The sequence below is a fragment of the Calliopsis andreniformis genome, unplaced genomic scaffold, assembly GCF_051401765.1.
Source record: "Calliopsis andreniformis isolate RMS-2024a unplaced genomic scaffold, iyCalAndr_principal scaffold0030, whole genome shotgun sequence".
NCBI lineage: Eukaryota > Metazoa > Arthropoda > Insecta > Hymenoptera > Andrenidae > Calliopsis > Calliopsis andreniformis.
Window position 1 is genome coordinate 2,158,844 of NW_027480439.1, and position 14,144 is coordinate 2,172,987.

A 14,144-nucleotide genomic window follows, 5' to 3' on the forward strand; every position below is an offset into this window, starting at 1 on the left:
GATTGAGTATTGAGGATTGAGGATTGAAGATTGAGTATTGAGGATTGAAGGTTGAGGATTGTGGATTGAGGATTGAGGATTGAGGATTGAATATTGAGGATTGGGGACTGAGTGTTGAGGGTTGAATGATGAGAATTGATGTTTGTGGATAGAGATTTGAAGATTGCAGATTGAGTATTGAGTATTGAAAACTGTAAATTGGTGATATTCTATTGAGGATTGAGGTGAGACAACTGATTGTTGAGGACTGAGGGCTGAAGCTTGAGGGTTGTGGATTGAGGACGAGGACTGAGGGTTGAATATTTATGATTGAGGTATGAGGACTGAGGATTGAGGATTGAGAATTGAGGATTGAGGATTGAGGATTGAAGATTGAGGATTGGGTATTGAGGATTGAGGATTGAGGATTGAAGATTGAGGATAGGGTATTGAGGATTGAAGAATGATTATTGAGGATTGAGGATTGAGGATTGAGGATTGAATATTGAGTATTGAGGATTGAAGATCGACTATTGAGGATTGCGAATTGTGGATTGAGGGTTGGGGATTGAGGATTGAAGATTGAGTATTGAGGGGTGAAGGTTGAGGATTGTGGATTGAGGATTGAGGATTGAGGCTTGAATATTGAGAATTGGGGACTGAGTGTTGAGGGTTGAGTGACGAGAATTGATGTTTGTGGATAGAGATTTGAAGATTGCAGGTTGAGTATTGAGTATTGAAAACTGTGAAATCATGATATTCTATTGAGGATTGAGGATGGACCACTGATTGTTGAGGACTGAGGGCTGAAGATTGAAGATTCAGTATTGAGGATTCAGGATTGAGGTTTGAGGTCTGAGGATTGTGGATTGAGGATTGAGAATTGAGGACGGAGGATTGAGGATTGAAGACTAAGGATTGGGTATTGAGGTTTGAACATTGAGGATTGAGGATTGAGGTTTGAGGAGTGAAGATTGAGGATTGAGGATTGAGGATTGAGGATCGAGGATTGAGGATTGAAGATTGAATATTGATGATTAAACATTGAGGGTTGAGGATTGAGAGTTGTGGATTGAGGACGAGGACTGAGTGTTGAATATTGATGTCTGAGGTCTGAGGATTGAGGATTGAGAATTGAGAATTGGGGATTGAGGATTGAAGATTGAGGATTGGGTATTGAGGATTGACGAATGAGGATTGAGGATTGAGGACAGCGGATTGAGGATTGAAGATTGCGTATTGAGGATTGAAGATTGACGATCGAGGATTGAGGATTGAGGATTGAGGATTGAGGATTGAGAATAGAGGATTGAAGATTGAGTATTGAGGATTGAAGATTGAGGATTGAGGATTGAGGATTGAGGATTGAGAATTGAAGATTGAGTAATGAGGATTGAAGATTAAGATTGAGTACTAAGGATTGAAGATTAATATTCAGGATTGAGGATTGAGGACTGAGGATGGAGGATTGAGGATTGAAGGTTCAGTATTGAGGATTGAAGATTGAGAATTGAGGATTGAGGATTGAAGATTGAGGATTGAGTATTGAGGATTGACGAATGAGGATTGAGGATTGAGGACAGCGGATTGAGGATTGAAGATTTAGTATTGAGGATTCAAGATTGAAGATTGAGTATTGAGGATTGAAGATTGAGGATTGAGGATTGAAGATTGAGTACTGAGGATTGAAGGTTAAGATTGAGGATTGAGGATTGAGGATTGAGGATTGAGGATTGAGGATTGAAGATTGTGTATTGAGGATTGAAGATTGAGGATTGAGGATTGAGTATTGAGGACTGAGGATTGAAGATTGAGTACTGAGGATTGAAGATTAAGAGTGAGGATTGAGGATTGAGGACTGAGGATTGAGGATTGAGGATTCAAGGTTCAGTATTGAGGATTGAAGATTGAGAATTGAGGATTGAGGGTTGAACATTGAGGACTGAGTGTTGAGGGTTCAGTGATGAGAATTGATGTTTGTGGATAGAGATTTGAAGATTGCAGATTGAGTATTGAGTATTGAAAACTGTGAATTGAGTATATTCTATTGAGGATTGAGGATTGACAACCGATTGTTGAAGACTGAGGGCTGAAGATTGAGGGTTCCGGATTGAGGATTCAGAATTGGAATTTGAGGACTGAGCATTGAGGATTGAGGATTGAGGATTGAGGATTGAGGATTGAGGATTGCGGATTGAGGATTGAAGATTGTGTATTGAGGATTGAAGATTGAGGATTGAGGATTGAGGATTGAGGATTGAGGATTGAAGATTGACGATCGAGGATTGAGCATTGAGGATTGAGTATTGAGGATTGAGGATTGAAGATTGAGTATTGAGGATTGAAGGTTGAGGATTGTGGATTGAGGATTGAGGATTGAGGATTGAATATTGAGGATTGGGGACTGAGTGTTGAGGGTTGAATGATGAGAATTGATGTTTGTGGATAGAGATTTGAAGATTGCAGATTGAGTATTGAGTATTGAAAACTGTAAATTGGTGATATTCTATTGAGGATTGAGGATAAACAACTGATTGTTGAGGACTGAGGGCTGAAGCTTGAGGGTTGTGGATTGAGGACTAGGACTGAGGGTTGAATATTTATGATTGAGGTATGAGGACTGAGGATTGAGGATTGAGAATTGAGGATTGAGGATTGAGGATTGAAGATTGAGGATTGGGTATTGAGGATTGAGGATTGAGGATTGAAGATTGAGGATAGGGTATTGAGGATTGAGGATTGAGGATTGAGGATTGAAGATTGAGGATTGGGTATTGAGGATTGAGGATTGAGGATTGAGAATCGAGGATTGAGGATTGAAGATTGAATATTGATGATTAAACATTGAGGGTTGAGGATTGAGAGTTGTGGATTGAGGACGAGGACTGAGTGTTGAATATTGATGTCTGAGGTCTGAGGATTGAGGATTGAGAATTGAGAATTGAGGATTGAGGATTGAAGATTGAGGGTTGGGTATTGAGGATTGACGAATGAGGATTGAGGATTGAGGACAGCGGATTGAGGATTGAAGATTGAGTATTGAGGATTGAAGATTGACGATCGAGGGTTGAGGATTGAGGATTGAGGATTGAGGATTGAGGATAGAGGATTGAAGATTGAGTATTGAGGATTGAAGATTGAGGATTGAGGATTGAGGATTGAGGATTGAGAATTGAAGATTGAGTAATGAGGATTGAAGATTAAGATTGAGTACTAAGGATTGAAGATTAATATTCAGGATTGAGGATTGAAGACTGAGGATGGAGGATTGAGGATTGAAGGTTCAGTATTGAGGATTGAAGATTGAGAATTGAGGATTGAGGATTGAAGATTGAGGATTGAGTATTGAGGATTGACGAATGAGGATTGAGGATTGAGGACAGCGGATTGAGGATTGAAGATTGAGTATTGAGGATTCAAGATTGAAGATTGAGTATTGAGGATTGAAGATTGAGGATTGAGGATTGAAGATTGAGTACTGAGGATTGAAGGTTAAGATTGAGGATTGAGGATTGAGGATTGAGGATTGAGGATTGAGGATTGAAGATTGTGTATTGAGGATTGAAGATTGAGGATTGAGGATTGAGGATTGAGGATTGAGGATTGAAGGTTGAGTACTGAGGATTGAAGATTAAGAGTGAGGATTGAGGCTTGAGGACTGAGGATTGAGGATTGAGGATTCAAGGTTCAGTATTGAGGATTGAAGATTGAGAATTGAGGATTGAGGGTTGAACATTGAGGACTGAGCGTTGAGGGTTCAGTGATGAGAATTGATGTTTGTGGATAGAGATTTGAAGATTGCAGATTGAGTATTGAGTATTGAAAACTGTGAATTGAGTATATTCTATTGAGGATTGAGGATTGACAACCGATTGTTGAAGACTGAGGGCTGAAGATTGAGGGTTCCGGATTGAGGATTCAGAATTGGAATTTGAGGACTGAGCATTGAGGATTGAAATTGAGTATTGAGGATTGAAGATTGAGAATTGAGGATTGAGGATTGAGGACTGAGGATGAGGGCTGTGGGTTGAGGATTGAGGTTTGAGGACTGAGGACTGAGGATTGAGGATTGAGAATTGAGGATTGAGGATTGAGGGTTGAAGGTTGAGGATTGGGCATTGAGGATTGAAGAATGAGGATTGAGGATTGAGGACTGAGCATTGAGGATTGAAGATTGAGTATTGAGGATTGAAGATTGACGGTCGAGGATTGAGAATTGAGGATTGAGTATTGAGGATTGAGGACTGAAGATTGAGTATTGAGGATTGAAGGTTGAGGATTGTGGATTGAGGATTGAGGATTGACAATTGAATATTCAGGATTGGGGACTGAGTGTTGAGGGTTGAATGATGAGGATTGACGTTTGTGGATAGAGATTTGAAGATTGCAGATTGAGTATTGAGTATTGAAAACTGTGAATTGATGATATTCTATTGAGGATTGAGGATTGACAACTGATTGTTGAGGACTGAGGGCTGAAGCTTGAGGATTCAGGATTGAGGATTCAGGATTGAGGCTTGAGGAGAGAGGACTGAGGATTGAGGATTGAGGATTGAGAATTGAGGATTGAGGATTGAGGATTGAAGATTGAGGATTGGCTGTTGAGTATTGAACATTGAGGATTGAGGATTGAGGATTGAGGATTGAGGATTCAAGGTTGAATATTGATGAATGAAGATTGAGGATTGAGGATTGAGGGTTGTGGATTGAGAACGAGGACTGAGGGTTGAGTGTTGATGCCTGAGGTCTGATTATTGAGGATTGAGGATTGCGAACTGAGGATTGAGGATTGAGGATTGAAGATTGAGGATTGGGTATTGAGGATTGAAGAATGAGGATTGAAGAATGAGGATTGGGGATTGAGTATTGAGGATTGAGGATTGAATATTGAGTATTGAGGATTGAATATTGAGGATTGAGGATTGAGGATTGAGGATTGAGGATTCAAGATTGAGTATTGAGGATTGAAGATTGAGGATTGAGGATTGAGGATTGAGGATTGAGGATTGAGGATTGAGGATTGAGGATTGAGGATTGAGGATTGAGGATTGAGGATTGAGGATTGAGGATTGAGGGTTGTGGATTGAGGACGAGGACTGAGGGTTGAATATTTATGTTTGAGGTCTGAGGATTGAGGATTGAGGATTGAGAATTGAGGATTGAGGATTGAGGATAGAAAATTGAGGATTGGGTATTGGGGGTTGAGGATTGAGGATTAAAATTGAGGATAGGGTATTGAGGATTGAAGAATGACGATTGAGGATTGAGGATTGAGGATTGAGGATTGAATATTGAGTATTGAGGATTGAAGATCGACTATTGAGGATTGCGAATTGAGGATTGAGGGTTGGGGATTGAGGATAGAAGATTGAGTATTGAGGATTGAAGGTTGAGGATTGTGGATTGAGGATTGAGGATTGAGGCTTGAATATTGAGGATTGGGGACTGAGTGTTGAGGGTTGAGTGATGAGAATTGATGTTTGTGGATAGAGATTTGAAGATTGCAGGTTGAGTATTGAGTATTGAAAACTGTGAAATCATGATATTCTATTGAGGATTGAGGATGGACCACTGATTGTTGAGGACTGAGGGCTGAAGATTGAGGATTCAGGATTGAGGATTCAGGATTGAGGTTTGACGACTGAGGATTGAGGATTGAGGATTGACGATTGAGGATTGAGGATTGAGGGTTGAGGATTGAAGACTGAGGATCGGGTATTGAGGATTGACCATTGAGGATTGAGGATTGAGGATTGAGGATTGAGGATTGAAGGTTGAATTTTGATGAATGAAGATTGAGGATTGAGGATTGAGGGTTGTGGATTGAGAACGAGGACAGAGGGTTGAGTGTTGATGCCTGAGGTCTGAGGATTGAGGATTGAGGATTGCGAACTGATGATTGAAGATTGAGGATTGAAGATTGAGGATTGGGTATTGAGGATTGAAGAATGAGGATTGAAGAATGAGGATTGGGGATTGAGTATTGAGCATTGAGGATTGAATATTGAGCATTGAGGATTGAATATTGAGGATTGAGGATTGAGGATTGAGTATTGAGGATTGAGGATTAAGGATTGAAGATTGAGTGTTGAGGATTGAAGATTGAGGATTGAGGATTGAGGATTGAGGATTGAGGATTGAGGATTGAGGATTTAGGATTGAAGATTGAGGATTGAGGATTGAGGATTGAGGATTGAGGGTTGTGGATTGAGGGCGAGGACTGAGGGTTGAATATTTATGATTGAGGTCTGAGGACTGAGGATTGAGGATTGAGAATTGAGGATTGAGGATTTAGGATTGACGAATGAGGATTGTGTATTGAGGACAGCGGATTGAGGATTGAAGATTGAGTATTGAGGCTTGAAGGTTGACGATTGAGGATTGAGGATTGAGGATTGAGGATTGAGGATTGAGGATTGAGGATTGAAGATTGAGTATTGAGGATTGAAGATTGAGGATTGAGGATTGAGGATTGAGGATTGAGGATTGAAGATTGAGTATTGAGGATTGAAGATTGAGGATTGAGGATTGAGGATTGAGGATTGAGGATTGAGGATTGAGGATTGAAGATTGAGGATTGAGGATTGAGGATTGAGGATTGAGGATTGAGGATTGAATATTGAGTATTGAGGATTGAAGATCGACTATTGAGGATTGCGAATTGAGGATTGAGGGTTGGGGATTGAGGATAGAAGATTCAGTATTGAGGATTGAAGGTTGAGGATTGAGGATTGAGGATTGAGGATTGAGGCTTGAATATTGAGGATTGGGGACTGAGTGTTGAGGGTTGAGTGATGAGAATTGCTGTTTGTGGATAGAGATTTGAAGATTGCAGGTTGAGTATTGAGACTTGAAAACTGTGGAATCATGATATTCTATTGAGGATTGAGGATGGACCACTGATTGTTGAGGACTGAGTGCTGAAGATTGAGGATTCAGGATTGTGGATTCAGGATTGAGGTTTGAGGAGGGAGGACTGAGGATTGAGGATTGAGGATTGAGAATTGAGGATTGAGGATTGAGGATTGAAGATTGAGGATTGGCTGTTGAGGATTGAACTTTGAGGAGTGAGGATTGAGGATTGAGGATTGAGGATTGAGGATTGAAGGTTGAATATTGATGAATGAAGATTGAGGATTGAGGATTGAGGATGAGGGCTGAGGGTTGAGGATTAAGGTTTGAGGACTAAGGACAGAGGATTGAGGATTGAGAATTGAGGATTGAGGATTGAGGATTCAGGATGAGGGTTGAGGGTTGAGGATTGAGGTTTGAGGACTGAGGTCTGAGGATTGAGGATTGAGAATTGAGGATTGAGGATTGAGGGTTGAAGATTCAGAATTGAGGATGAGGATTGAACATTGAATACTGAGTGTTGAGGGTTGAGTGATGAGAATTTATGTTTCTAGATAGAGATTTGAAGATTGCAGATTGAGTATTGAGTATTGAAAACTGTGAATTGAGGATATTCTATTGAGGATTGAGGATTGATAACTGATTGTTGAGGACTGAGGGCTGAAGCTTGAGGATTCAGGATTCAGGATTCAGGATTGAGGTTTGAGGAGAGAGGACTGAGGAATGAGGATTGAGGATTGAGAATTGAGGATTGAGGATTGAGGATTGAGAATTGAGGATTGAGGATTGAGGATTGAAGATTGAGGATTGGGTATTGAGGATCGAGGATTGAGGATTGAAGATTGAGGATAGGGTATTGAGGATTGAAGAATGATGATTGAGGATTGAGGATTTAGGCTTGAGGATTGAATATTGAGTATTGAGGATTGAAGATCGACTGTTAAGGATAGAAGATTGAGGATTGAGGATTGAGGATTGAGGATTGAGGATTGAAGAATGAGGATTGAGGATTGAGGATTGAGGATTGAGGATTGAGGATTGAGGATTGAGTATTGAGGATTGAAGATTGACGATCGAGGGTTGAGCATTGAGGATTGAGTATTGAGGATTCAGGATTGAAGATTGAGTATTGAGGATTGAAGGTTGAGGATTGTGGATTGAGGATTGAGTATTGAGGATTGAATATTGAGGATTGGGGACTGAGTGTTGCGGGTTGAATGATGAGAATTGATGATTGTGGATAGAGATTTGAAGATTGCAGATTGAGTATTGAGTATTGAAAACTGTAAATTGATGATATTCTATTGAGGATTGAGGATTGACAACTGATTGTTGAGGACTGAGGGCTGAAGCTTGAGGATTCGGGATTGAGGATTCAGGATTGAGGTTTGAGGAGAGAGGACTGAGGATTGAGGATTGAGGATTGAGAATTGAGGATTGAGGATTGAGGATTGAGAATTGAGGATTGAGGATTGAGGATTGAAGATTGAGGATTGGGTATTGAGGATCGAGGATTGAGGATTGAAGATTGAGGATAGGGTATTGAGGATTGAAGAATGATGATTGAGGATTGAGGATTTAGGATTGAGGATTGAATATTGAGTATTGAGGATTGAAGATCGACTGTTAAGGATAGAAGATTGAGGATTGAGGATTGAGTATTGAGGATTGAGGATTGAAGATTGAGTACTGAGCATTGAAGATTAAGATTGAGGATTGAGGATTGAGGACTGAGGATTGAGGATTGAGGATTGAAGGTTCAGTATTGAGGATTGAAGATTGAGAATTGAGGATTGAGGATTGAACATTGAGGACTGAGTGTTGAGGGTTGAATGGTGAGAATTGATGTTTGTGGATAGAGATTTGAAGATTGCAGATTGAGTATTGAGTATTGAAAACTGTAAATTGATGATATTCTATTGAGGATTGAGGATTGACAACTGATTGTTGAGGACTGAGGGCTGAAGCTTGAGGATTCAGGATTGAGGATTCAGGATTGAGGTTTGAGGAGAGAGGACTGAGGACTGAGGATTGAGAATTGAGGATTGAGGATTGAGGATTGAAGATTGAGGATTGGCTGTTGAGGATTGAACTTTGAGGATTGAGGATTGAGGATTGAGGATTGAGGATTGAGGATTGAAGGTTGAATATTGATGAATGAAGATTGAGGATTGAGGATTGAGGGTTGTGGATTGAGAACGAGGAATGAGGGTTGAGTGTTGATGCCTGATGTCTGAGGATTGAGGATTGAGGATTGCGAACTGAGGATTGAGGATTGAGGATTGAAGATTGAGGAATGGGTATTGAGGATTGAAGAATGAGGATTGAAGAATGAGGATTGGGGATTGAGTATTGAGCATTGAGGATTGAATATTGAGTATTGAGGATTGAATATTGACGATTGAGGATTGAGGATTGAGGATTGAGGATTGAGGATTGAAGATTGAGTATTGAGGATTGAAGATTGAGGATTGAGGATTGAGGATTGAGGATTGAGGATTGAGGATTGAGGATTGAGAATTGAAGATTGAGGATTGGGTATTGAGGATTGAGGATTGAGGATCGAAGATTGAGGATAGGGTATTGAGTATTGAAGAATGATGATTGAGGATTGAGGATTGAGGATTGAGGACTGAATATTGAGTATTGTGGATTGAAGATCGACTATTGAGGATTGCGAATTGAGGATTGAGGGTTGGGGATTGAGGATTGAAGATTGAGGATTGAGGATTGAGGGTTGAGGATTGGGGTTGAGGATTGCGAGTTGAAGATTCAGTATTGAGGATTGAAGATTCAGAATTGAGGATGAGGATTGAACATTGAGTACTGAGTGTTGAGGGTTGAGTGATGAGAATTTATGTTTCTGGATAGAGATTTGAAGATTGCAGATTGAGTATTGAGTATTGAAAACTGTGAATTGAGGATATTCTATTGAGGATTGAGGATTGACAGCTGAATGTTGAGGACTGAGGGCTGAAGATTGAGGATTCAGGATTGAGGATTCAGAATTGAGGTTTGAGGACTGAGGATTGAGGATTGAAGATTGAGTATTGAGGATTGAAGATTGAGGATTGAGGATTGAGGATTGAGGATTGAGGATGAGGGCTGAGGGTTGAGGATTAATGTTTGAGAACTAAGGACAGAGGATTGAGGATTGAGAATTGAGGATTGAGGATTGAGGATTCAGGATTCAGGATGAGGGTTGAGGATTGAGGTTTGAGGATTGAGGTCTGAGGATTGAGGCTTGAGAATTGAGGATTGAGGATTGAGGGTTGAAGATTGAGGATTGGGTATTGAGGATTGAGGAATGAGGATTGAGGATTGAGGATTGAGGATTGAGGATTGAAGATTGACGATGGAGGATTGAGCATTGAGGATTGAGCATTGAGGATTCAGGATTGGGGATTGAGGATTGCGAATTGAAGATTCAGTATTGAGGATTGAAGATTCAGAATTGAGGATGAGGATTGAACATTGAATACTGAGTGTTGAGGGTTGAGTGATGAGAATTTATGTTTCTGGATAGAGATTTGAAGATTGCAGATTGAGTATTGAGTATTGAAAACTGTGAATTGAGGATATTCTATTGAGGATTGAGGATTGACAACTGATTGTTGAGGACTGAGGGCTGAAGCTTGTGGATTCAGGATTGAGGATTCAGGATTGAGGTTTGAGGAGAGAGGACTGAGGAATGAGGATTGAGGATTGAGAATTGAGGATTGAGGACTGAGGATTGAAGACTGAGGATTGGCTGTTGAGGATTGAACATTGAGGATTGAGGATTGATGATTCAGGATTGAGGATTGAGGATTGAAGGTTGAATATTGATGAATGAAGATTGAGGATTGAGGATTGAGGGTTGTGGACTGAGAACGAGGACTGAGGGTTGAGTGTTGACGCCTGAGGTCTGAGGATTGAGGATTGAGGATTGAGGATTGAGGATTGAGGATTGAGGATTGAAGATTGAGGATTGAGGATTGAAGATTGAGTACTGAGGATTGAAGATTAAGATTGAGGATTGAGGATTGAGGACTGAGAATGGAGGATTGAGGATTGAAGGTTCAGTATTGAGGATTGAAGGTTGAGAATTGAGGATTGAGGATTGAACATTGAGGACTGAGTGTTGAGGGTTGAGTGATGTGAATTGATGTTTGTGGATAGAGATTTGAAGATTGCAGATTGAGTTTTGAGTATCTAAAACTGTGAATTGAGTATATTCTATTGAGGATTGAGGATTGACAACTGATTGTTGAGGACTGAGGGCTGAAGATTGAGGGTTCCGGATTGAGGATTCAGAATTGAAATTTGAGGACTGAGCATTGAGGATTGAAGATTGAGTATTCAGGATTGAAGATTGATAATTGAGGATTGAGGATTGAGGATTGAGGATGAGGGCTGAGGGTTGAGGATTGAGGTTTGAGGACTGAGGACTGAGGATTGAGGATTGAGAATTGAGGATTGAGGGTTCAGGGTTGAAGATTGAGGATTGGGTATTGAGGATTGAAGAATGAGGATTGAGGATTAAGGATTGAGGATGGAGGATTGAAGATTGAGTATTGAGGATTCAAGATTGACGATCGTGGATTGAGCATTGAGGGATGAGTATTGAGGATTCAGGATTGAAGATTGAGTATTGAGGGTTGAAGGTTGAGGATTGTGGATTGAGGATTGAGGATTGAGGATTGAATATTGAGGATTGGGGACTGAGTGTTGAGAGTTGAATGAAGAGGATTGATTTTGTGGATAGAGATTTGAAGATTGCAGATTGAGTATTGAGTATTGAAAACTGTGAATTGAGTATATTCTATTGAGGATTGAGGATTGACAACTGATTGTTGAGGACTGAGGGTTTAAGATTGAGGGTTCCTGATTGAGGATTCAGAATTGATATTTGAGGACTGAGCATTGAGGATTGAAGATTGAGGATTGAGGTTTGTGGATTGAGGACGAGGACTGAGGGTTGAATATTTATGATTGAGGTCTGAGGATTGAGGTTTGAGGATTGAGAATTGAGGATTGAGGATTGAGGATTGAAGATTGAGGATTGGGTATTGAGGATTGAAGATTGAGGATTGGGTATTGAGGATTGAGGATTGAGGATTGAGGATTGAGGATTGAGGATTGAGGATTGAGGATTGAGGATTGAAGATTGTGTATTGAGGATTGAAGATTGAGGATTGAGGATTGAGGATTGAGGATTGAGGATTGAAGATTGAGGACAGGGTATTGAGGATTGAAGAATGATGATTGAGGATTGAGGATTGAGGATTGAGGATTGAATATTGAGTATTGAGGATTGAAGATCGACTATTGAGGATTGAAGATTGAGGATTGAGGATTGACGATTGAGGATTGAGGATTGAAGATTGAGTACTGAGTGTTAAGGATTGGGGATTGAGGATTGAGGATTGAAGATTGAGTATTGAGGATTGAAGACTGACGATCGAGGATTGAGCATTGAGGATTGAGTATTGAGGATTGAGGATTGAAGATTGAGTATTGAGGATTGAAGGTTGAGGATTGTGGATTGAGGATTGAGGATTGAGGATTGAATATTGAGGATTGGGGACTGAGTGTTGAGGGTTGAATGATGAGAATTGATGTTTGTGGATAGAGATTTGAAGATTGCAGATTGAGTATTGAGTATTGAAAACTGTAAATTGGTGATATTCTATTGAGGATTGAGGAGAGACAACTGATTGTTGAGGACTGAGGGCTGAAGCTTGAGGGTTGTGGATTGAGGACGAGGACTGAGGGTTGAATATTTATGATTGAGGTATGAGGACTGAGGATTGAGGATTGAGAATTGAGGATTGAGGATTGAGGATTGAAGATTGAGGATTGGGTATTGAGGATTGAGGATTGAGGATTGAAGATTGAGGATAGGGTATTGAGGATTGAAGAATGATTATTGAGGATTGAGGATTGAGGATTGAGGATTGAATATTGAGTATTGAGGATTGAAGATCGACTATTGAGGATTGCGAATTGTGGATTGAGGGTTGGGGATTGAGGATTGAAGATTGAGTATTGAGGGGTGAAGGTTGAGGATTGTGGATTGAGGATTGAGGATTGAGGCTTGAATATTGAGAATTGGGGACTGAGTGTTGAGGGTTGAGTGACGAGAATTGATGTTTGTGGATAGAGATTTGAAGATTGCAGGTTGAGTATTGAGTATTGAAAACTGTGAAATCATGATATTCTATTGAGGATTGAGGATGGACCACTGATTGTTGAGGACTGAGGGCTGAAGATTGAAGATTCAGTATTGAGGATTCAGGATTGAGGTTTGAGGTCTGAGGATTGTGGATTGAGGATTGAGAATTGAGGACGGAGGATTGAGGATTGAAGACTGAGGATTGGGTATTGAGGTTCGAACATTGAGGATTGAGGATTGAGGTTTGAGGAGTGAAGATTGAGGATTGAGGATTGAGGATTGAGGATCGAGGATTGAGGATTGAAGATTGAATATTGATGATTAAACATTGAGGGTTGAGGATTGAGAGTTGTGGATTGAGGACGAGGACTGAGTGTTGAATATTGATGTCTGAGGTCTGAGGATTGAGGATTGAGAATTGAGAATTGGGGATTGAGGATTGAAGATTGAGGATTGGGTATTGAGGATTGACGAATGAGGATTGAGGATTGAGGACAGCGGATTGAGGATTGAAGATTGCGTATTGAGGATTGAAGATTGACGATCGAGGATTGAGGATTGAGGATTGAGGATTGAGGATTGAGAATAGAGGATTGAAGATTGAGTATTGAGTATTGAAGATTGAGGATTGAGGATTGAGGATTGAGGATTGAGAATTGAAGATTGAGTAATGAGGATTGAAGATTAAGATTGAGTACTAAGGATTGAAGATTAATATTCAGGATTGAGGATTGAGGACTGAGGATGGAGGATTGAGGATTGAAGGTTCAGTATTGAGGATTGAAGATTGATAATTGAGGATTGAGGATTGAAGATTGAGGATTGAGTATTGAGGATTGACGAATGAGGATTGAGGATTGAGGACAGCGGATTGAGGATTGAAGATTTAGTATTGAGGATTCAAGATTGAAGATTGAGTATTGAGGATTGAAGATTGAGGATTGAGGATTGAAGATTGAGTACTGAGGATTGAAGGTTAAGATTGAGGATTGAGGATTGAGGATTGAGGATTGAGGATTGAGGATTGAAGATTGTGTATTGAGGATTGAAGATTGAGGATTGAGGATTGAGTATTGAGGACTGAGGATTGAAGATTGAGTACTGAGGATTGAAGATTAAGAGTGAGGATTGAGGATTGAGGGCTGAGGATTGAGGA